The sequence below is a fragment of the Patella vulgata genome, chromosome 3 (genome assembly GCF_932274485.2).
Source record: "Patella vulgata chromosome 3, xgPatVulg1.2, whole genome shotgun sequence".
NCBI lineage: Eukaryota > Metazoa > Mollusca > Gastropoda > Patellidae > Patella > Patella vulgata.
The window spans coordinates 4,699,374-4,725,550 of NC_065881.2; the positions used below are offsets into that span (position 1 = coordinate 4,699,374).

The window sequence follows — 26,177 nt, forward strand, 5'->3', positions numbered from 1 at the left end:
TGAACATACATGTACATGTACTGCCGATCCGACTTAGGCGAAGGAAAAAAGCCGGAATTACATCAAATGGACAAAACATTTTGCAAAGATCCGACTTAGGAAATCCGACTTAAGCGCATAAATTTAATAAGAAAAACGTGCAGGATCAAAGGGTCCAGACGATTTTATCCCAGTTGAGTGATGATCCGACTTACACGAATCCGACTTATACAAGGTTTTCTGTACTAAAGATTCATTACAAAAGAGCTTAATCACAGGTCTTTCTTTTGGCTTCAGATGTTATATAAACTATTATTTGGACATTTACTCACATCACAAGCCTATGGCCGAGATATAAACGGATTGAAACCATTGGATGATTTATTTTAAATATGGTGAAGCGAGGCGTAGTCTTGGTTAACAAGAATTACTGTCTGTACGATAATAAACAATCATTGCCACATCTTGTCAAAACTTCAAACAGTGATAACTTGGCTCAGAATAAAGTAATTTGAATGAAATTTCAATATATTCAATTTGCATTATCTATTTTTGATGAACATGTGCTCTGGTTGGAAATGTTAGTCCAAAACACACCCCTCTTAAATTACCTATCCAACCTCATGGGTTTTCTCTGGTTTCTGCCCACTGCTAAAGACCCCTAGGTGCAAACAAATTTTTGGAATAAAATTGAACCATATGTTAGTCCCAAAATGATTTGTGTCGAGTGAACGTTAAACCCCATTTCTCCTCTCTCTCCTTAAAGGAGCTAAATCGCTAACATTTGGGACCTAGAAATTGACACAAGTGGGTCGCAACTCATATAATACTGTAATATGAATGTATATAAACTGATATGCATTCAATGGTTTCCGTTTTTACTCTAATTTCAAATCAGTTATGTTCCGCGAAATAAGCCAGCAGTCTCAATCGAATGCAAATTTCTAGCGCCTGGTTATTCCAGTCTACATACACAGCTTGGTTTGGTGCAATATTTCTAGCCTCGTTCCTCGAGTCTCTTGCTAAAACTGGGGATGAAACACGTTATGGTACACGATTCGTGTACCAATGGTAAAATGTTTATTTCGTCTTAAATATTGGATATCACGCAGAAGCCCATCTTTTTCCGGCAAGATCACAGCATCAATGTTGATTTAAATTGACAAATAATTTGTGTTTTCAATGTTGAAGATTTTGGATGATATTGAGTTAGAGACTTACTGTCTGATTCATCGTAAATTTTAAACGGATTTCTTCGATTATGAACAAACTACTTAACGTTGGTTATTATAAACTTACCTGTGTGTTTGTAATGAACTCCCGTTCGATAAAATCCATTGCACAACTAATTATCACAACGATGAAAACAAGTTCTCTCTTGAAAAATTGAAATATCACAAACTTTTCCCAGAGAAAAATACCAATATGGAAGATGGTTACGTCACTCTGCGGAAGATATCATTTCGTATTAGGGGTGACAGCATAGGAAATTCAAGTACAATTACGACAAGAATCCATGACCACTCGGACCAAAGATCACTCGGTTCAAGACCAGTCGGACCAAGTGATAGACCACTCAGCCCAAACAAATAGACTACTCGGACCATACAAAAAGACTATTCGGACCCAACAGAAAGACGACTCGGACCAATAATAAAATGTTGTTTTAATAAATTGATAATTGCGTTTGTTTTAATATAATTACTCGAACCAATAATAAAGTGTTATTTTAATAAATTGATAATTGTGTTTATTTTAATATGACTACTCGAACCAATAATAAAGTGTTATTTAAATAAATTGATAATTGTGTGTGTTTTAATATGACTACTCGAACTAATAATAACGTGTTGTTTGAATAAATTGATAATTGTATTCCAAATCGCAAAATATCGAGAACCACACTTGTAGTCACGTTTAAAAAGGGGCATATAAACGTCCGGTCTTCGTATTATTATGTGCTGTTTATATTAACGCATCAAGAGCGGATAACTTGAAAACGTGTCTCCACCCCCCCCCACCCCCCCACCCCCCATATATAGTAACCCAGGGGTTAGTGGGGTAGAACGGAATGAAACCACTGGGGATACCGCGAATGTGGAAAAAGTAAAATTAGGCCAACAGACAAGAACAGTATACCCGTATATGTAGAAACTGTCAAAAGTCTGGACATACCGAGTCTCATTGCAAGAGTAAAGAAAAATTAGATTGATATTTTTTTTTGGCACCATTATTAATTAATTTTAAAACTAATCGTTGATTTATTTACGTACACAAAATTGAACCAAACAACTCTAAATATAAGAATTCCGTATAAGAATTATTTGCTTCTTTGTATTGTGATTTAATAATAAATAAATAGCATATTGTCTAGCCTTATAATATAATTTAATTGGTCCGACTGGTCTTGTTTTGGTCCGACTGGTCTTAGTCCGAGTAGTCTTTGGTCCGAGTGGTCTGGATACCTACGACAATTGGCATTGAGTTTGAGCGTTCGCACACATAACTACCCGCATTCCTGTATTTAGTTGCCGTCTTTTACATTCTAGTAAAATCTCTGCAAATTTTATAGCTTTACTTTTTGAAATATTTTGTTCTAATTATTTGATTAGCGACTCGGATGGGATTATTTACTTTTGAACACGCATGCCGCACAAACACAACTATACATTCGTTTTACGGGCTTTATCACACTTCGGTCAAAACTGTCGAATCGAGAATTAATTTTCCGCTTCTTACGGGGTCATACGGGCTTAGTAGCATTATATACCCACCCGGGCACCCAATACGGCAATAGACACGCTGAGGGCTGCCGCAACACGCTTAAACCCACATAACAATATGATGTTAAATTTACGTTACATTTACGTAAAAATAGTCAGTCAGTTTACCATCATTTTGCTCATCTTTTTAACGATAATTTTACGTCAGGAAATGACGTTAATCTAACGTAAAGTTTACGTCATTTTTACGTTACATTTACGTCATTTTCTGACGTAAATCTAACGTAAAGTTCACGTCATTTTCTGACGTAAATCTAACGTAAATTTTGCGTAAAGTTTACGTCACTTATGTTAGATTTACGCCAGAAAATGACGTAAACTTTACGTTAGATTTACGTCAGAAAATGACGTAAATATGACGTAAACTCTACATTAGATTAACGTCATTTCCTGACGTTAAATTTTCGTTAAAAGGATGAGCAAAATGATGAAAATCTAACCGACCATTTTAACGTAAATCTAACATTAAATAAACATCATTTTCGGATGCAATTCTAATGTCAAATGAGCAATTAAAACCTTTAATATAATCTATTATTGGTGGTTGTAATTGTAAAATTCAGTCAACCAATAACCAAATCTTCTTTAACCATATGAGGTGCTAAAGACTCCTGGCGCAAACAATTATTGAACTGAAACTGAATCGTAGGCCCCATTTCTCTCTATCTATTTCGTCCTCGAGGTTTCGGTGGTCAAACGGTTAACGCATGTTCGTTGCATCATAAGTTCCGTCATTGAATTAAGAGAGAGAGAGAGAGAAATCGGGTTTAACGTCCACTCAACACAAATAAGGTCATTTCGGGACTAACACATGGTTCAATTTTTTATTTCAATAATTCGCTTGCGCGTAGGGGCCTTTAGCAGTGGGAGTAAACCGGAGGACTCGGAGAAAACCCACGAGGTTGGACAGGCGACCCTACTCCTTGTCACATATTGAAATAAAACTAAACCACATGTTAGTCCCAAAATGACCTAGTGTGATTCGAGTGGAAGTTAATCCCCATTTCTCTCTATACATGTATTTATCAATAACCATTCAGAATTCTAAATGTAATTGCAACCAAACGCCAAAAAACCAGTACAACTTACATAATTATTCAACAAAATATACTACAAGTATCTATACTTTATTCAAAAAATACATATATAATGTAATAAAATACAAAAGTAGACATTTAAATTGTAACAGTTTATCCACAGCATTAAGTTGGTGACAATTTAGAAAACGGTCTTCGAGAAAAACTTTGAAAATGTGGAAATACACCAACACATTCAGCAGTATATCAGAAAGGAAAACTGTGACGTTGACCAAATTTGATAAAAAAAAACAAAAAAAAAACCCTACGGCCTCTATCACGTTTGCTAAAGGTTTTCGAACTAGGTGGGATAATACTGGAAAGGAAATTTGTGTAATACTAAATTTCTATTCTTCACACCAACTTTGAAACAAATGTGAATAAATTATAGGGCAGTGTTCACAGGTTTTGCAGCCAATCTGCGGGGGTGGGGACAAAATTTGAAAAAGATACATTAACGATACTTTCTGTAAGATTTAGATAAAGAGCTGACCATTCTTGCTATGATTGTTCAAAAATAAATAATATACATGTAAAATGAAAATTTCATTCAAATTACTTCATTCTGAGCCAAGTTATCACAGTTTCTAGTTTCGACATGATGTGTGCATTGTGGTAATGAGGGCACAGGTATATTCGAGACTTGGCCTCACTTTCCCATTTTTTAATTAAATTTTTAAATTGCAGGCCAGTTAAAATCTTGAGTATCCAATGCCTTCATATTGCATACTTTTACACATTTTGTCAGGCAGTTTCATTTTGATTTTCCCTAAATTCGAATTCAACCTTGATTATGCGATTTTTCGAACAATCAGGAGCCATAATCGAGGAAGTTACGTTCGGATATGCGCGATTATGAAAAGGAACCAAGATCTTAGTGTGTAATGGTTATATATACACATGTTTTTTTTTTTATAAATCGAATAAAAATTGTGACCTCTACAGGGACCACAAGCTAAAAACGGATGGACGTCTGCACGGACAGGGGCTACGACAATATACGTCCACATGAAAATGTGGGCGTATAAAAATTGTGACCTCTATAGGGACCACAAGCTAAAAACAGATGGACGTCCAGACGGACAAGGGCTACGACAATATACGTCCACATGAAAATGTGGGCGTATAAAAATTGTGACCTCTATAGGGTCCACAAGCTAAAAATTTGATTTTTCGTACAATCAGGGACCATAATCCAAGAAGTTACGGTCAGATACATGCCAATATCGAAAGCAACCAAGATCTTTTGGAGATAAACCTATATTTCAAGTTTCGTCAAAATCGGATAAGAATTGTGACCTGTAGAGTGTCCACAAACAATTGTGTACAGACGTCCGGACGGACCGGGGCTACCACAATATACGTCCACATGAAAATGTGGGCGTATAAAAATTTTGACCTCTATAGGGTCCACAAGCTAAAAACATGACTTTCAGTACAATCAGGGGCCATAATCCATGAAGTTACGGTCCCACAAACAATTGTGGACGGACTGATGGACGTTCGGACGGACAGGGGCTACAAAAATATACGTCTACATGAAAATGTTAGCGTATAAAAAACTGTCACCTTCACAATCACAAACTAATTTGGACAAACAAACAGTCAGGGCAACGATATAATACCCCAATATTGAAATAAGGTATATACTTAATTACACCAATATTACATGTGTGATAGAATTTGTTAAACACATTACAAATATAATTTTAACACAGATTTTTGCTATTATTGATCTATCACAAAAATTTGAAGAATTTGTAAGGGTTTAAAAAGTTTCCCCGTATACTATGGCGGTATATTAGATTCAAAATTCTAACATGCTATCGTCTAATTTCTTACTTCTACTCTTGTAATTTCTAACTTCCATTCATGTAATTTCTAAATTAAGACAATGTATAATTCAACTTCTTTTTTTGTTCAGTGTAAATTTTAATTGTTTCATCTTATTTCTATTATTAAGGCGAAAAATGTCTAGTCACTTTACATGTTAAGCATGAATGGTAAACAAATTTAGAATTTTGATTTCTACCTAGCAACCATCATTATGACGTCGTTTGGTGTCGCCACCGTTCGCTCAATTTGGCGATTGAGCACCTGATCGGGACCATTCTGTTGATACAAACGACTCGCTCTTAGTCCAGTTGAATGGTTTGGTGGAGTGCTAAAATTGAAAACAACTTCGAGAGAGAGAGCGAGAGAGAGAGAGTCTGATGGGGTTAAACGTCCACTCAACACAAACTACATGTAGGTTCGGTATTAACATGGTTCAATTTTATTTCAATAATTCGCTTGCGCGTAGGGGTGTTTAGAAATGGGAGGAAACCGGAGGACCCGGAGAAAACCCACTAGGTTGGAAAATCGACCCTATTCCTTGTCACGTACAACCGGGGAATCGAAACCACACCAGTTGACTCAATGACATACCTTATGGTACAGCGCGCACGTGCTAACCTTTCGGCCATCCAACCCCACAAACAACATTGAACGTGATATCTATGTATGGTTTGCAAATACGATTTCAAATACGGTCGGTAAGACGCTGGCTCACTAGCCTAGCGGTAGGGTGTTCGATCCCTGCATTGGTCAAGAAAGTTCATCCAGATTTTCCGGCATGGTTCCTCCTTGTCAGTGATGCAGGATGGAGGGCCTAACAAGTACAGCTGTCTAATCGTTCCGTAGTGCCGCTGTCCGGGCAAAGTTTCCTTCGTAGCACACTGTATGGCGTATTAGCCAAGTTCGGAGTAGAATAGTAGGATGTTAAACCCCATTATATTTCATTTTCTATTTCAAATACAAGCTAAACAGCATTTGTTCATTTTTTTTAAGACAAGTTGAGCCAATTAATATTTATATACTGTTGGTCTACATTAACACAGGGTACAATTTTATAGATAACTCTTACTGAGTTTAATATAAAGCAACGTTTCGACGAGGACACTCTTGTCTTTATCAAGAATGTGTCGTTTATATCAACACAATGGTCCCGACCAGGTGCGCAATCACCAAAAATGAGCACGCAGTGGCGACACCAAATGACTTCATAATGATGGTTGCTAGGCAGAAGTGTAAAAATTAAGAAGACGTTTTTCGTCTAAATAATAAAAATAAGATGGAATAGAATTAAAATTTACACTGAACAAATAAAGAAGTTGGATTATACATTGTCTTAATTTAACAAAATACATGAATAGAAGTTAGAAATTACATGAATAGAAGTTAAAAAATACATGAACAGAAGTTAGAAGTTAGACGAAAGCTCGTTAGAATTTTGAATCTAATATACTGGCTGCAGTAGATTTTCAACTCACTGATACAACTCAGTTCAAGCCAAAGAGCGGTTATATGATACTGTGACACAGTGACAGGATATCTGCTTGAGGCAAACTATTCATAAACAATTGACTCTTACAAGATCAGACGGAAAATATTTTAAGCCTACTGCTTGTAAAGTAAAGCTTTGGCCTACATTCTGGTGAATTTTGTGCTACCATAGATACATATATGAGTTCGGTACATAATTAAAAAGTCTTTATTTCCTTGCCATCTGGGTGGTTTCATAGACGAGTGTTATTGAGGAGTGTTATTGAGTTCAGTCGCTTGGTTTCAATCCCAAGTCGGTATGTGACAAATAGTTGTGTATGATGTATGATAAGTAGTAATGTCATCTAGCTTCCATATACAAAGCCCTTATCAACCTTTTTATAACTTCCTCGACATGACTGCCATGAATGGTGCTCAAATATAGGATCTGTAAAAAAAAACCAAAAAAAAATTCAATTAAAGCAACTTTTATACTCCAAAATCAAAATGAAATTAGGTTTAAATTATCATTCAATGTGTACAAAATACCTTGGTTTTTTGTCCCATTCGAAAGACTGTACATTGGCCCCAGCCTGCAGAGACTGGCGTTGGCCCTCTCCAGACTCTCTGTCGTGCGCTCAAAAGTCAACTTTAGTTATGCACAGCAGGTAGATTTTTGATGAAAAGCAATAGCAGCCGGGGTCCAAGGGGGAGACGTCAAGTTTGGAATTACGTTCTGGTTGATTACAGTGTTACAGAAGAATTTGCTATATTTCTGCTATTTAGAATCAGAGAAGATTGAGATTAAAGTGTTGCCAATGCTATGAAAGTAAAAATGTCATGTGCCAAAGCCTGCAGCGTTGAGTAGTGAGGACATATTTTTTTTTAGTCCAAAAGGTCTAAGTAATTATTAATTAAGTAAAAATGAAAATGTGTACAGTAATAACCTGATAGTAATTTTTTTTTTCACAAAAGCAAACTGTTTCGTAACCTGGCGTCTTACAGAAGTAAGAATTACGGTGAAAAATTAGAAAAATAAGGACAGAAATAATTTTACATCTGTGTGAATAGTATTTATTAGTATTTTTACTACTATTACATTGTATTGTAAGTTCTTTTCATATCGCTGAATTTGTAGTCTCAGTATACGTGTATATCAGCAGTCGGGGATATAAGAAAAAACTTACTTTCAAATAAAACCTCTCAATTTAACTGGTATAATCTATCTTTCTCTGTTTGTGTAATCCAAGTAGCTGTATATTGAACATTTCTCATGCACTCCACGAATAAATTCCAAAACGCCCGCCATCTTTAAAATAACCTTCCCAGAATACCTCGCTTCCGGGTTCAGAGTTGTAAAAAAGTACGTACAAATATAGAAGAATCAAAATGATTTTAATAATGATAGTTTAATCAATGTGGACAATATACTGAAAAAGACAACAAACATAGACCACCTAACATTGAAATCAGTTAATAGAAATTACATTTAATAATCTATCGATGTAGTTATTCATTTGTATTGACTGTAATTTATCTTGACCTTGACCCAAAATGGCGGCATATATCATATACGTAGATAACGGAGTCTATGCGACTATCAACTGTAGGCCTACGCACTTCAATATTTTATATATAGTCTATAACTACGTAATATTTTAGGCTTATGAATAGTAAAATTGAAGAAATTATTATATGATTCAGAGGCCTTTTTTTAAGCATGCACATGATATAATATACATACGTACAGCTTTATTCGGATCACGACGGATGCAGTACTGCACTGGCAGTAGCCAAACTCGTATATTTGGTTGATGTTTTTTTAAATAGATCGACTAGAGCCATTTTATTCAGTTGTATCAAATTAAATAATCCCGATTTTTAAAATAATATTTCCATTGCGAATATAGGTATCTACTTTTAAGATGTCGGAATTTTTTTTATATTTATTTTCCCAGTCTTATATTTATCTAGGTCAAACTACAACATATTTATTCGACCGTTGGACAACTTTCAAACGTGTGATAGAATCTACTATAAGGACTAAATTAAATATATTTTTTGTGGTAACAGAGCTTAGACACATAACAAATTGTACACACATGCAATAAAATAATATCTAAATTTCTACAAATTTTGACCGAATTTAAATTGGTTTGAAAGGCCACTAACTTGTCTGAGTTGGGGTATTAAGATAATTTATATTTACTTATTGTGCAAAAGTTAGTCAATTTAATAAATTCAATTACCACCCATGCAGTTAAACGCTGCCCCAAAATTAACATTCAGGCTGTAAAGGTGTTTTGGGCAATGAAATAAAAAAAAGTATTGTAATATTTTGGAGCAGATTTTATTTTGTTTAACTTCTAATTGGTTAATTCTTGTATGCATGGAAAACAGGCCACATGAAGCCAAGCCTAGAAAATATGCCAGAGTGTCCTAAATCTAATTAGCCATCAAATTTCCAAACATTCAACCAAAATGAGACGGATGAGTCCACTAGGCCTACTATATTATTATTATGGTTCAATTATAGCACTTCATTACACATGAGTATTTCTAAGCGCATTCACAAAAACACCCATTTCAACACCATTTTTGGGGGGTTGGATGGCCGAATGGTGACGACCTGTCATTTAGTCAACTGGCGTGGTTTCGAATCCCCGGTTATACGTGACAAGGAGTAGGGTCGCCTGTCCAACCTCATGGGTTTTCTCCGGGTCCTCCCACTGCCAAAGACCCCTACGTGCAAGCAAATTATTGAAATAAAATTAAACTATATGTTAGTCCCGAATGACCTAGTTTGTGTCAAGTGGACGTTAAACCCCATTTCTCTCTCTCTCTCTCTCGTTAAACCCCATTTCTCTCTCTCTCTCTCAACACCATTTTTGAAATAATGATTTTTTAAGTTTTGGATGGAAGAGGACTCACAAAGAGTTTTTGGAAGACAATTTCACCTTTTAGCTGCTCTGACAGAGAAAGAATATTGACAAGCATATTCAATATGTTTCTTTTCTTACGATAGTTTAACAAAATAAAATTTACAGTTCGCACTACTTTCGAGTAGTTGTTGTAGTCACAGAGACTGGAATAGTAAGGAGAATGTGTTTGTGAACTGCACAGGTTTTTTTGTGGAATTATATTTATGACCCCTTTGCCACAGTGGCTAAGTGAATAAGACACTGGCTGGCTTGCTTGGAGGTCACAGGTTCACTCACAGTGTTGCCTGAGAAAGCTCATCAGAATTTTCCGACGTGGTTTCCACTTGTCAGTGGTGCAGGACGGAGGGCTTGACAAGGACAGCTGTCTAGTCGTTTGGATGGGACGAAAAACTGAGGTCTTATGTACACATTGGCATGTACATAAAAGATCCCCTGGCAGTTGGAATTCAATATAAGAGTAGGCCTGAGCACTGCTGTCCAAACAAAACTCCCTTGTAGCACACTGGCGCGAGGTTGGATGGCCAAATGGTTAGCGTGTGCGCGTTGTATCATAAGGTATGATTGAGTCAACTGGCGTGGTTTCGATTTCATGGTTGTACATGACAAGGAGTAAGGTCGCCTGTCAAACTTCATGGGTTTCTCTGGGTCCTCCAGTTTCCTCCCACTGCTAAAGACCCCTACGGGCACGCGAATTATTGAAATAAAATTAAACTATATATGTTAGTCCAGAAATGACCTAGTTTGTGTCGAGTTGATGATAAATGCCATTTCATTCTCTCTGAGGTCCCATGTACACATTGGCATGCACTTAAAGATCCCCTTGCAGTTGGAATTCAATATAAGAGTAGGCCTTAGCACTCCTGTCCAGACAAAACTCCCTGGTAACGCACTGGCGGAGGGTCGGATGGACAAATGGTTAGGCGGTGGACACACTAGCCGAATGATTCGGTGTCCACTGTCATTCGGCCGAATAATTTGCCCGAATCAATTATATTCGCCTGGTGTGTTCGCTTCGCCGAAGCATTCGGCCGAATATAGAATTCATTAGCCAATCACCACTCATATCGAGAAGTCACATGATAGATTAAAGACACAGACGTCGCCATGTTTAATCATGTGACGTGAAAGGTGATGCAACCGACAGGTTGAATCGGGCGAAGCATTCAGCTAGTGTGTCCACCCATTCAGCCGAACGATTCGGCTAGTGTGTCCGTCGATTTAGCGCATGCGTGTTGTATCATAAGGTATGTCATTGAGTCAACTGGCATGGGTTCCATTCCCAGGTTGAATATGACAAGGAGTAGGGACGTCTGTCCAACCCCGTGAATTTTCTCTGGGTGCTCCGGTTTCCTCCCACTGCTAAAGACCCCTACGGTTAGTCCTGAAATAACCTAGTTTGTGTCTAGTGAATGTTAAACCCCATTTCATTCTCACTCTCCCTTTGGATGGTGCCACACTTTTTCATGTATTATCATTATTTGTTTTCCCTCTCAGGTTTGATTTCGATTGCAAAACCACATAAAAAAGGCTATTAATTGGACTACTTTCAAGTTGCTGTAGTCACAGACTCAAATAGTAAGGAGAATGTGTTTGTGAACTGCAAATTTTTATTTTGTGGCACTACATTTATGACCCCGGAGCCACTGACTGGCTAGTGTTCATCAGGATTTTCCGATGTGGTTTCTGCTTGGCAGTGTTGCAGGACAGAGGGCCTGACAAGGACAGCTGTCTAGTCGTTCGGATGGGACGAAAATCTGAGGTCCCATGTACACAAAATGAAATGAAATGGGGTTTAACATCCTACTGTTCTGCTCCTAAACCGGGCTAATGAAGATATGCCTACACCATACAGTGTGCTATGAGGGAAATTTTGCCCGGGTAGCGGCACAACAGAATACTCTTATATCGAATTCCAACTACCAAGGGATCGTTTACGTGCACTCCAATGTGTACAATATCAAGTTACTGTAGTCACAGACAGGAATAATAAGGAGAATGTGTTTGTGCACTGCACAGGTTTCTAGTCTTTCGGATGGGACGAAAAACTGAGGTCCCATGTACACATCGGCATGCACGTTAAAGATCCCCTGACAGTTGGAACTCAATATATGAGTAGGCCTTAGCACAGCTGTCCGGATAAAACTCCCTTGTAGCACACTGGCGTGGTTGAATGGCTAATGGTTAACTTTCAAGTTAACACACTGGCTAACTAACGAGGGGTCCGATCCTGGTATAGAATTTTCCCCTTGTTTGTAATGTAGGACAGTGTCTAGTCCTTCAAATAGGACAAAAAATCAAGATCTTGTGCTCGTGTTGCATGTGCATGTAAACGAAACCTTGACAGCTGGAATTCGAAATGAGAGTAGGTCATTCATTCATTCCTTTTTCTCTTTATGTGTCGCTTACAGGCTGAAATTCTTAAAGGAGTTAAAAGGTTCGATCCCTGCATTGGCCGAGAAAGTGATGCGGGACGTAGGGCCTGATAAGGACACCTGTCTAGTTGTTCGGATCCGATGAAAAACTGAGGTCCTGTTGACACATTAGTGTGCACGTAAAAGATCCCTTGACAGTTGGAATTCGATATAAGAGTAGGTCGTAGTGCCGCTGTACGGGCAAAATGTCCCTCATAGGACACTGTATGGCACATGCCCGTCTTCATTAGCCCAGTTCGGAGCAGAACAGTAGGACGTTAAACCCCATTTCATTTCTATTGTTGGGCCCCTGGAAATGGACAAAAATGGGTAGCAAGGCATATAATAATATAACATGAATGTATATAAACTGAATAAAGTTCAGTCTTATCTGGTTTTACTGTATATTTTAATCAATTATGTTCGACAAAATATGCAAAAAGCCCAAATTGAATGACAGTCTTTGGCGTCTGCTTATTCTAGTCCACACCAGTATTCTCCTGTGGGATATGGTTAGCCTTCTTCATCGAGTCGCTTCATTACAAATGGTGCTCATGTTATTAAACTGACATTTGTTTACGTAAGAAAACTAAGGATAAAAAATGACAGTAATTTAATTGTTAGTATCATGAAATTAAACTGACATTTGTTTTACTTTATACAACTAATATCAAGTTTATGTTAGAAAACTAACATTAGATTTATGTTAGAAAATTAACGTTAGATTTACGTTAGAAAACTAACGTTAAATTAACGGTTAAAATTATGACATAAAAGTAACGTTATATTAACGTTAGAAAACTAACGTTATATTAACGTTAGAAAACTAACGTTAGATTTACGTCAGAAAACTAACCATAAACTAACGGTTAGAAACCTGATGTAAAATTTACGTTAGAATAACGTTAGAATTATCACCAATAATACATATATAATTATTATGTCTGAATTCCAACTATTTATCAATTGTTAGAATGTGCACACACTTGTAATGTTATTTAATCAAGAAGTATTTAAAGCGAAAAAAATTGGTTAGTAATCCGTCATAAAGTTTACGTTACATTTACGTCATTTTCTGACGTAAAAGTAACCATAACCATTATGACGTAAAAGTAACGTAAATTTAACCAAAGAATTTTACCATTATTGGACGCTAACCAAAATCTAACCATAATGACGTAAACTTTACGTAAATCTAACCATCAATGTTAACTGGGAAGATGTTACTGAAGCGGTTATTATTCGATCTAAAGAATGCGTATAAAATTAAAAATACACTCAGAGAATTCGGAGGTAAGCTTCATGATCCTTGTTAAATTATTTATAACATAAAGAAGATAGGATATTTATAGTTTATTCATGACTTTATTTTTACGAGTATCCGTGCAATCAGTGATATTTTAATTGTGAAGAAAATTTGATAGACTGGCGATCAATGGTTTCCATATAAATCTCCTATGTAATTGCCTTCAATTGATATTTTTCGTCGCCCAAACCCATATACGATCAAAATGATCGCGCTGTCAAACTATCTTTCAATGTTAACCAACCCCCGCAACAGGTATATTGGATTCGACCAATACGTCACGAAGACATTGTTGACATCGACATTGTTGACATCGACTCTGTCGAAATTACAAGTAAATTTTCAAATTTTTCAAGAGAGAAATTGTTCTCATCGTTGTGATAATTAGTTGTGCAATGGATTTTATCGAACGGGAGTTCATTACAAACACACAGGTAAGTTTATAATAACCAAAGTTAAGTAGTTTGTTCATAATCGAACTTGCTCTCTAATGTTTGATCTACTTAGCAGAGGGGCTTAAGGTTCAAACACACCAGTTGTGAAATCTGTGAGGAAATACACTATACCATATATATAAAGGATTTAAGTTACTGCTTGATCAAGACTAGACTGGGACATACTAGACACTAATTTCCACCAGTATCCTATAAAGGCTTTGCACTGCATTAAGATTATCTTGTCTGCGATATCACCTCGGTGGAAGCGGACGTAAAATACAACTAACTCATCATCATTAAGATTACTGTTTAATCAAGACTATACCACCACTGAGACATAATAGACACTAGTATCGATTATCATATAAAGGCTAGATTCAACTTTTTAAATTACTTTTTTTTCAAGACTATGTACCATACCTGAATCAGCTACTAAAATAGTTTATGGGTTTATCAAAAGGGGGGTTCCTAAAAAAATATATATATTATTTGTAGCGCATACTCGAAACTTGTTAAATCATTCATAATACTGAGTCAGTTACTAAAAATAGTGTGTTGGTTTCTACTAACGGGGATTCTTCAAAAAATATTTCCTTATTTGTAGCGCATACTCGAAACTTGTTAAATCATTCATAATACTGGGTCAGTTACTAAAAATAGTGTGTTGGTTTCTACTAACGGGGATTCTTCAAAAAATATTTCCTTATTTGTAGCGCGGCCTTGTCCCTTGTTAGAGCCAGAAGGCGCCTCAACATCGGTGAAAGACGGTCGTGTATTTGTGTTATAAAGTAATCGATCACGCCCATTACGTCATCAATATGTCTGATCAAGTGAGTATACGTCGCTTGGCCTAGACTCGTGTATTCTGAGCGGACTGACACAATCATGCAGCTGGTCTAGCTAGTTTTAATAGTTAAAGCGAGAATTTCATATTTTCTAAGAAAGTCAAAACATAATTATTTCTATATCTTTTGCTCAATAGGCTGTCAACTCAATATTATAGGATCATAACACAATTACCACCTTTGTTGTTCTACCCCCCCCCCCCATGGAAAAACTATCTGCAAACGTTTGAATTTGAAGTTGGAAATGATATTTTGGCCAATTTCTCAACTGGCAATAGTGAATTATAGGAATAATAGGATTATTCTGTAACAAGGTAGGACTGTTTATAGATACCATCTATTTTAAGGCTTTACTTTAAAACATTTTAAAAATATAACTTAAAAATATGAAATTCACTCGGCACAGCTGCAGTCTGAGTCTGTGTTTTGAAATGAACGTCGCCACTTACACCGCGGTCGTCAACAAAGTCCATGCCTACATTGCCGGTAATCATATTCGAGGGGCTTTTATATTCAACTTAATAATAATAGTCTCTGTTACTACATGATGTATGTATAGATGCGCGTGTTTTACATACATGTAAATATAGTTGGTGTTTTTGTTGTTTTATAGCCATTGATAATGCTGTAGCGTAGGTAGCCTAATGTTTTGTTTGTATTTGTATGCTGTCTCTAATAGCCTAATGGGGTGTTAAGATACAATATAATTTTATCTGATCTTATATTAGCCTTAGAAGAAGCAATTGACGATTTTTATATCCCTTCCACATACCCGGTTGAGAGTTAAAATAATAGAACTTACCTTCGGCACGAACCAAAAACCCAATATGGCGTCCCAGAAGCATCTTTCGCGGCAACATTTAGAGTCACGTTATCAGTTTCCGCGGGAAAAAAACCGCTAGTGTTACCAGATAATTTACTGAAGAATTAACCGGAATATTTGTCAGCTTCTAGTTGTTTTACAATAAGCCTTAAATAAAATGTATTATAGTTTGTATTGTGTTATTAAATCTCGATCTACGTCGTTAACCAGTACAACTGTACCCAAGATCATACGTCAATTTCTATAGATAAGCGCATTGCAATTCCTGTTTTAGGCCCGTATTATGCACTGAATTTGTGTAGCAAACGCTGCACATTACACAATATGCATTAATCACCATTTTCTGTGCTTTGTGTTATTATTTCAATTGAAAAACACCGGATGTAAAAACAGCGACATTTAGGTGCGGGAGAGGCATCTCGTTTACAGTTCATAATACATTTTTATAATACTTGACGGACGCAAACGACTTTTCTTGCTTTCCCAACCCGTGTGCTCAGCAACATGAAAGCAAGCCAGTATTGCCTATTTATTACACCAATAACTTTAATGCATTAAAGGAAATTATGATTTCCGAAAAATTATAAAACAAATAAATGATCGATGTCGCTCACCGCCGAGTGGGACCCGACGAAATGTTTCAATCCGCAATCAATGCAATACAAATTCGCCGTGTTCAATGACAAGAAAGTGAAAATGTTTTATTATACTTAAAAATCATCGAATTTGGGGCTCTTTATTTTACTGACAAGAAAGCAAAATATTTTCTTCCAAATAACATTCTGAAAGTTCCACTTTCACTTTCTCTCGGGATTTTGAATGTGACTTTTTACCTAAATTGCTGCCGGGAACAGGGAATGTCAGGCAATGTCATGACCTTGACTCAGGTTACAACCCCAAAATTGACCTTGCGGGTGCGGGTCACGACTTTGACCTTGACATTTATTCGCGATATCTGGGTGGTACATGAAGTTTTGGGACTTTTTCGATCCCAAGGTCAAGGGTCAGGTCAAAGGTCAAGACCCCATTCGAAAGGTCAATGAGTTGCCTATCCATGGTCATGACCTTTGATTTGCCGCGCAGACCAGGGGCCCCACCATGTGCCCGGGAGCATCGAACTCAGTAGATATTTTGGTGACCTTGACCCTTTCAGATGACCTTGACCTACCGAAGTCATGTAGACCAAGATGACATTTTGGAAGGTCAAGGTCCAGTGGTCCTGACTTTATTAGATGGGCCCCTAGGGTTCAAAAACAAAAATACTTCCGGGTCAAGGTCACGACTTTTGGTTGGCGATTTTAAAAAATGAAGAACAAATGTTGGGTCAGTCTATCGGGTCACCAAACCCCGGGGCGATCGGAAGACATTTTTTGGGCAAATTTCCCTAGAAAGTGAAATAGCTGAGCATTACAGCGGTGTGGTCTAAGGGCAGATAACTCGCCCATCCCAAATCGGATCCGACGACCTTGAGGTCGTGGCTATTGAAACTAAATTGACCCCGGGGAGTCTCGTGGTGACCTTGGTTTGACAATCAGAGGTCAAGGTTCGAACTGCTATATATGACGTTTCGATAACGTTATGACAACGTTGTGACAACGTTTTAACAACGTTGTGACAACAACCTGTATATGAAGTTTTGATAACGTTGTGACAACGTTGTGACAACAACCTGTATATGACGTTTTGAAGACGTTGTGACAACGTTGTAACAACGCCGTGACAACAACCTGTATATGACGTTTTGATAACGTTGTGACAACGTTGTGACAACAACCTGTATAATAATGACGTTTTGATAACGTTTTGAAGACGTTGTTACAACGTTGTGATAACGTTGTAACAACGCCGTGACAACAACCTGTATAATAATGACGTTTTGATAACGTTTTGAAGACGTTGTTACAACGTTGTGATAACGTTGTAACAACGCCGTGACAACAACCTGTATATGACGTTTTGATAACGTTGTGACAACGTTGTGACAACAACCTGTATATGACGTTAGAATAACGTCTTGATGACGTTGTGACAACGTTGTGACAACAACCTGTATATGACGTTTTGATAACGTTGTGACAACAACCTGTATATGACGTTAGAATAACGTCTTGATGACGTTGTGACAATGTTGTGACAACGTTGTGACAACAACCTGTATATGACGTTTTGATAACGTTTTGATGACGTTGTGACAACGTTGTGTCAACAACCTGTATATGACGTAAATACAACTAAAATTATTTCAACTATGAGTGTTTTCTTCTATCCAAAATATGGGTATAGTGACCCTGTAACAGAAATAGTTGATAGCTGTGTGTAATAATTAGTCTTTGAATTAATATTGTTGCTTTTTTGTCAAAATTATCTTCTACCGGTAATCATCTGGATAGAAATCGACGGCTCGCGCTGTTTATAAGAAAGTCCAATTTGTTAAGCAGTTGCAGTAGTACAGTAGTATCGAATATTGTACCTGTGACAAAAGGCGTGACGCTGTTTGAGCATGGACTCTATTTGTAATTAATATTTGAGTAGCTGATATGAACGCGATTCCGAAGTCCCGTGTACACATTGGTGTGACCGTAAAAGATCCCTTGGCGGTTGGTCTTCTATATAAAAGAAGACTAGCGCCGCTGTATGAGCATGTTTAGTGATCATTTCGGGACTAACATATGCTTTATTTTTTTTTATTTCAAGAATTAGCTTGCGCGTAGGGGTCTTTAGCAGCTGGAGGAAACCGGAGGACCCGGAGAAAACACACGAGTTTAGAAAGGCGACATACTCCTTGTCACCTTCAACCGGGGAATCGAAGCCCAGCCAGTTGACTCAATGACAGACCGTATGATACAGCGCAGTCCCATAGGCTATAGCCTACCGTGCAAATTCCAGCCAGCATAACGTATCTATATAAGAGACATTTATTCCTACTGGCGATTTACAAATATTGCATGAAGAAATTCAAATCATAAGAACATAAACACGACTAATGCACAGTATCATATTGATTATAAAAGTATAATGTATATATTGGTTATACTATATATGTCACAAAACAACAATCATTAGATAATAATAATTATTTACTAATTATATAAATCATTTGAGAGGTAGGAGTTATCCATTGTTTAATTTAACAGTTATATAATTACCCTGGTTAGAGAGAGAGAGAGAGAAATGGGGTTTAACGTCCAGTCGACACAAACTAGGTCATTTCGGGACTAACATATGGTTTAATTTTATTTCTATAATTCCTTCCGCGTAGGGGTCTTTAGCAGTGGGAGGAAACCGGAGGACCCGGAGAAAAACCCACGAGGTTGGACAGGCTACCCTACTTCTTGTCACGTACAACCGGGGATTCGAAACCACGCCAGTCGACTCAATGACAGACTTTATGATACAACGCGCTCACGCTAACCACTCAGCCATCCACCCCCCCCACCCTGGTTAGAAAGGTATGAGAGAGAGAGAGAGAGAAATGGGTTTAACGTCCACTTGACATAAACTAGGTCATTTCGGGACTAACATATGGTTTAATTTTATTTCAATAATTCCCTTGCGCGTAGGGGTCTTTGTTGGTGGGAGGAAACCGGGGGACCCGGAGAAAACCCACGAGGTTGGACAGGCGACCCTACTCCTTGTCACGTACAACCGGGGATTCGAAACCACGACAGTCGACTCAATGACAGACTTTATGATACAGCGCGCGCGCGCGCGTGTTACCCCCCCCCCCCCCGGTATGAAACCACCGTTATTTTGTGTACATGACGTCATCTCTTTATACCATTTAAAATAAAGCTCCCTGCTGCAGCTATTTATAAGAAAGTCGACCCTTTTTTAGTATAAAGGAAAGTTGAGGTTGATAATTATGATTTCGGGTTTTATTTGTTATCTGAGACTAAAAGACTGTTTTTGTACCATTCGGAAAACTATTTTTTGTCATTTTGGCGCATATACATACACTTTGAGCTTTTTAAACAGAGAAATACAACACCACGTTTGACCTCAATTTTTATTATGAATTAATACGATTTCATGATTCAATTTCATTGATGCAAAGCATTAATTGTGATATCACATATGTCTATTAGGAAGAGGGGTTTTACATAGACTAAGTCTGTACCCCAATCCCATTCAGACAACCTGTATAAAAATATTGTTTATAAAAAATAGTTTTTGTCGTTGAGAGGTCAATTTAATGCGTCGAGTCGACTTATTAAGTCGATTTTCTGTAATATAACTCATGAAGTTGACATATTTTAGTTCGATGTGTTGCGATATTATCTCAATAAATAGTGAGCCAAATACACTTCCATAATATCTTATTATACGGTTTATTGAATTGGAATAGAAACCGAAAACAGATTAATACGTTGTGTGGTGATATTTCTTATAAATATTGTGAAAGGGTTGGCAATAAAATTGAAATTATTATTGTGTTATTAAACATTGAGTATTGCTATTCTGTAGTCGTCTCAACATGTTGTTGTCACAGTTTACGTCTGCTAAACAACTCAATAGGTTCAATCTATTTACGGTATCAAATTGTCTGGTTGGTGTTGCAAGATGTTGTCATGCAAGGTACGCCCACATTCTGCAAAAGTTGGACAGATGATGCGCTATGCGTCGCTATGCACAGTTCGGCAACCAAATCAAATGTGTCATACGATGCAGTTCTAAGAGTAGCTGGTTAGATGTGGAAGACCCAACTGTTAAAAACTCCCACATTCAAAGTGTGACGCATACTCTCTTTTCTGCAACATATTTTTATTAGTCTGATGATCTTCTTGTAATGTCTCTGGTTTAATTTATCTATTTCTCTTTTTCTTGGTTAGGATCCTCTAAATGTTTCTTTATAATCTCGCGTTGTGTATATATTTTTATCAGTCCCAAAATATCGTATGATTAACAAACAAGGCGACAGGAACAAAAGCACGTTTTTTTACGGTCAATATCTGAGTTATGCTAGAGTGTGGTTTTTTTTTTTTGGGGGGGGGGGGGATAGTCTTTTGTCATATATCTGGCGATCGTGTGACGCCTTTGCGACCGTGAAAGACTATTGTTATTACTAAAATTCTTCTTCTTATTATTATTTTTTTTTTATTTGGGGGAAGCTAGATCTCAGCAACTATAAGAGATAGTGGTCTGAAGTTTGGTTTTCTCTCCTGAAACTGGGTGGTGGTTAGTGCTTAAATGTAAAACGAAATTTGTGCGCATAGCGGAAATGCCTCAAATCTTTAACGTGCACGAAAATTGAAAATCGGCCATAATTCTGTTAATTTTCAACCGATTTTTCTGATATTTACATTTTTACATAGCTGGAGACATTTCTGAGCAGATAGCATTTCAAAAACGTCGAATTTAGAAACTTTGTCGCTTTCATTTTTTGGGTGAAAATTGTTAAATTTTCTAAATTTTCTAAAATTTTTATTTCTTGGAATTTTTCAATTTTGATTACATTTTTGGATAGCTGGTGTCTATCTGATTCCAACAATATAAGTTTTGTTTTGAAATTCTGATTTTGATTTTGGTCGATTTTTTGCGATTTTTAGTCAAAATTTAATAACTCTAAAACGGCTCCAACGATTTTTTTTGAAACTTCAATACTATGAAGTCATAGGAGGAAACTAGTGCTTAAACTATATATGAAAATCCTCTAATCAACGGAAGTGGTCAAGAAAAGTACCCAAACTTTGACAAAATTCTGAAAAATGGGTGCCTGTGCGGAAAATGAGATGTCTCCATTGTGTTTTTGCCGATTAGTTAAAGTTTTATATCTTTTAATAGCCCATGTAATTGTCTATCAAGTGGTACTAAAGCGACAAGTTTCTATCACAAATTGAAAAAGTTATAGGACTTTGAAAAGTAAGATTTTTTACGATTTCGAGCAAATTTTTATTTTTGGGAATTTTGTAATTTTGATCACATTTTTGTATAGCGGACATCATTCCGATGCCAGCGATTTAAGTTTTGTTTTGAAATTCGGATAGGGATTTTGGTCGATTTTTGCGATTTTTACGAGTTTTAGTCAAATTTTAATAACTCAAAAACGGCTCCAACGATTTTTCTGAAACTTCAGGAATATGAAGTCAAAGGACCAAACCAGTTCATGAACTATAAATGAAAATCCTCTAATCACCGGAAGTAGTCAAGAAATGTATCTGAACTTTGACAAAATTCAGAAAAATGGGTGCCTGTGCGGAAAATGCGATGTATCAACTGTGTTCTTGTTGTTTAGTTAAAGTTTTATATCGTTTAATAGCCAATTGTCTATCAGGTGGTACTTCAGCGACAAGTTTCTATCAAAAAATAAAAAAGTTATGTGACTTTGAAAAGTAAGGTATTTTCCGATTTCGAGCATTTCTAGACGCATGTTTCTCGGAAACGCCCACAACGATTTTTTTAAAACTTTCTCAGTCGAGAGTCTAATGAGTAGTGTATCTTGTGAACACATTGTACAATTTCTCTAATTGTCATGGGTAGCCGAAAACAGAGATCAAAAATCGAAAACGTCGTATTTTTACGATTTGGAGCATTTTTAGAGGCCTATTTCTCGAAAAGTCAACATAATTCTTTTTTGGAACTTCTTCTACAGAGAGGCCTATCGGTAGGGTTATACATAAAACGATTTTACAATAGTCCCAAATTTCAGGAGTAGCAGAACAAAGGGATCGAAAATTGAACACGGCACCTTTCATTGTTAAGCGAAACATAAGTGGGGGATACAATCTGTACGTTTTGTCAACGCATAGAGCCAATTCAAGAGAGCTTTTATCAGTGATGATATTTGAACTAAAATTATTTCAACTATGAGTGTTTTCTTCTATCCAAAATATGTGTTTAGTGACCCTGTAACAGAAATAGTTGATAGCTGTGTGTAATAATGCTCAGGCATCCTCATTAATGATATCTTTAGTTCGTTTTACAAAACTGATTTAATCAAATGTGCTTTGGAGACATTCTATCGATGTACATCCATTAAATCTACTTTTTTGAGATTCAAGTTTGAATATCGAAAAACGAGTAGCTCGTTTTTCGAGATTCACCAATATCAAAAAACAAGGAGAAATATCAGTTTTATGTGAATACACTGCTCAGACATCCTCATTTATGATATCTTTAGTTCGTTTTAGAAAACGTATTTAATCCAATTTGTTTTGGAGAAATTCTGTAGATTTATAACCATCAAATCTGCTTTTTTGGGATTCAAGTTTGAATATCGAAAAACGAGTAGCTCGTATTTCGAGATTCGCCAATATCAAAAAACAAGGAGAAAGAGCAGTTTTTATGCGAAAAGACTGCTGAGGCATCCTCTATTACGATATATTTAGTTCGTTTTACAAAACTGATTTAATCAAATGTGTTTTGGAGACATTCTGTCGATGTACTTCCATTAAATCTACTTTTTTGAGATTCAAGTTTGAATATCGAAAAACGAGTCATTCGCCAATATCGAAAAACGAGCTAGTTGTTTTTCGTTATTCGCCAATATCGAATAACGAGTAGCTCGTTTTTCGTTATTCACCAATATCGAAAAACGAAAATCGAGCTAACTTCACACTCCCGTTTTTACTGCCATGTTTTGTTTCATATCTACACAGGGGGTTGGATGGCCGAATGGTTAGCACGTGCGTGCTTTATCATAAGGCCTGTCATTGAGTCAACTGGCGTGGTTTCGAGTCCCCGGTTGTACGTGACAAGGAGTAGGGTTGCCTGTCCAACCTCGTGGGTTTTCTCCGGGTTCTCCGGTTTCCTCCCACTGCTAAAGACCCCTACGCGCAAGCGAATTATTGAAATAAAATTAAACCATATGTTAGTCCCGAAATGACCTAGTCTGTCGAGTGGACGTTAAACCCCATTTCTCTCTCTCTCTCTTTCATATCTACACAATATATCACGTAGAGTCTTTTTAAATGGGTTACAATAACTTTTACACCGTATCTAAATGGTGATTATTTTAACCGACCGATAGACTGTCTGAATTGTATTATATTAAACATTAAGTGTAAATACGGTCTATCAATATCATAAAACATCGAAATTGATTAAATAATTAATGTAATTTGCAAAATTGGCTTTTATTAAGGTAAAATCACCTTAACTATAGCGTGCGTGGTACCAAAATCTCGTACCATGTTACAATTGTATAGAAGCAATAGGGACGAGCGTAGTATGTTGGAGCTTTCTATTTAACCACTGCCAAATATGAATTCATAGCATTGTACATCACGCTTTACGGAGGAAGGTCGGGCTATAGGGAGTCTAAAATGCATTTTGAGGGACAAACAACGATACGGGTAAGGGCTCGATGAATGTTAGAGTGTGTGTGTGTGGGGGGGGGGGGGGCAGAACCTGAAATGCTTTAAAAAGAAACTCGGGTTACAGATGGCGGCGCCGGTCGTCTGCAAGAGACAAAGGAGCGGATCTTCCGTGTATGCCCCCCCCCCCCCCGCCCAAGAAAATTTGGGAATTTGACGAACGCAAACCCTTTTTCCTGCTATTCCAACCCATGATGACTCACCTGGCATTCTAATCTAATCAATCGTTCACAGTCCACAGAGAAACAGAGGAAGGGACTGTCATGAGAAAAGTTTGAAAATTAAACTGCTGCAAACGCGGTATTCTGCTATTTTAGCCCGTGAGTTCAGCAACTTCAAAGTTTCCAATCGTTTTGCAACCGAAATCCCATTTTATGCCGACCGACCTTTCAACCATCCAATCAGATTGTTGCCGCTGCATTCATAAATAATGATCGATGCGCGAAAAATGTCGCACAAAGTAGAGTGAAACATAGATAAAATATTTTAAGCCAGTACAAATTTGTAGTATTCAATTGAGAGAACAGTACAATTAGTGTTTTATAAATTTCGGGCACTTTATTTTGCTAACTAGATGAAATAATGATTTTTGTTTCAATTTACCCGTATGTGCGAAAGGTAAGATTGCCCTAAAGTTAGGGGACAGCTTCTTGTACTCAAATGGTATAAAATATGTAATACCAAGGTTGTGGAGACCTCAGAGGTCAACACTTCTATCTGATTTTTATGAATACCAAAGATTACGGTTCCTTTCGATATTCGCGCATATCGAACCGTAACTTCATGAATTATGGCCCCTGATAGGATTCTACGAAAAACCGCGTTTTTAGCTTGTGGATCGTCTAGGGGTTACAATTTTTATCCGATTTTAAAATACCTTCAAGTAAATCACAGTTACACCATAAGGGCGGTTGCGTTTGAATTTCCTTAAAATCCAATCGAAACTACCTATTATCGATTGTCAAGTACTATGTTGCAACTTTCGTGCATTAGCTTAAAAGGGTCCTCAGTATCGTTTAAAAGGGACTGCAGTATCGTTTAAAAGATATAGCTAAAATTCCCGAAGACATACACAATAAATGCCAGTGCCGGCCATTCACATGCTTATTCTATTCGTTTCAACTGGCATTTCTCTCCACAACTTGCAACAATGATGGTCGGCGAATGGTGACATTAATAATAAGTAATGTCATAACAAACATGCAAAAGCAAATGATTGTACATAATATTGGTGTCTCACTTCGTTAAGCAGTCATTTTATATACAAAAACTGGTTCCTTTACGAACGGTCTCTGATCGGAGGATGCGCTCCCACTGTTCCAGCAATATGAAAATACCTTTCAATCCCCATCTGTTTTCTAAGGCTATTTTGGAATCCTTACCTTCTCTTTTTGGCTTTGATTAGTGTAAAGAATGATTAAACAATACGAACACGACAAATGATATAAAAGTAATATGGACTATACATCGGGACTAGACAAAATTACATATTGGTTGGTTTTACCGTAGGAAGCCTCAGCGTATGACTGTTCAATCGAGAATAGGCGTTACGTTATTATTTTTTGTTTTCCGTAGACAGCATCAGCTTTTGACGCCCATGGCCAAAACCATCAGTTTATTTAGTCTGAGGTGTCTGGCGCTGTCCCCATACTAAACATAGGCTGTCTGTCTACAATTAGCTCCGCTTGAGAACAGACACTAAGCTAGTTGACCGACATTTTAAGCCCTAAATCGACGATTTTAGTTGAAAACGCGAAGTAAACTTCAAGAATTTTGAGAAATATTTATTGTCCTTCCATTTAATGGAATTGGATAGGTTTATTTAGCCTTTGTGTGTACGACATACGTGAAAATGTGTAGAACCGCATTACAAAACAATATACTAATTTTTGGATATGGCGGCCATTCAGGACAGAGATCTATTCTCGAAGTATGAAGTAGATGGATAGTTCATGGCTAT

The 26,177-nt window shown here is 37.0% G+C and overlaps 1 protein-coding gene and 1 long non-coding RNA gene across 7 annotated transcripts in view; one reads left to right on the top strand and one right to left on the bottom strand.

Annotated features, from left to right (window-relative positions):
* Nucleotides 1–26,177, bottom strand: part of LOC126814842 (uncharacterized) — an 83,052-nt gene that overhangs the window by 37,997 nt on the left and 18,878 nt on the right. Inside the window, exon 1 of one of the 3 annotated variants that reach the window (XR_007677773.2) lies at nt 15,885–15,903. The exons of 1 other annotated variant lie outside the window; for it this stretch is intronic. This is a non-coding gene — a long non-coding RNA (uncharacterized LOC126814842). Of the gene's footprint in view, nt 1–1,278; nt 1,298–15,884; nt 15,904–26,177 lie in introns of those variants that run through there. One more of the 3 variants, XR_007677772.2, reaches the window with a different exon arrangement.
* LOC126814832 (uncharacterized) overlaps nt 13,841–26,177 on the top strand; it is a 29,588-nt gene continuing 17,251 nt past the window's right edge. For 3 of the 4 annotated variants that reach the window (XM_050540223.2, XM_050540226.2, XM_050540224.2), the window contains exon 1: nt 14,665–15,067. The gene's annotated coding sequence lies outside the window, so the exon portion shown is untranslated. Of the gene's footprint in view, nt 14,235–14,664; nt 15,068–26,177 lie in introns of those variants that run through there. The other variant, XM_050540225.2, reaches the window with a different exon arrangement.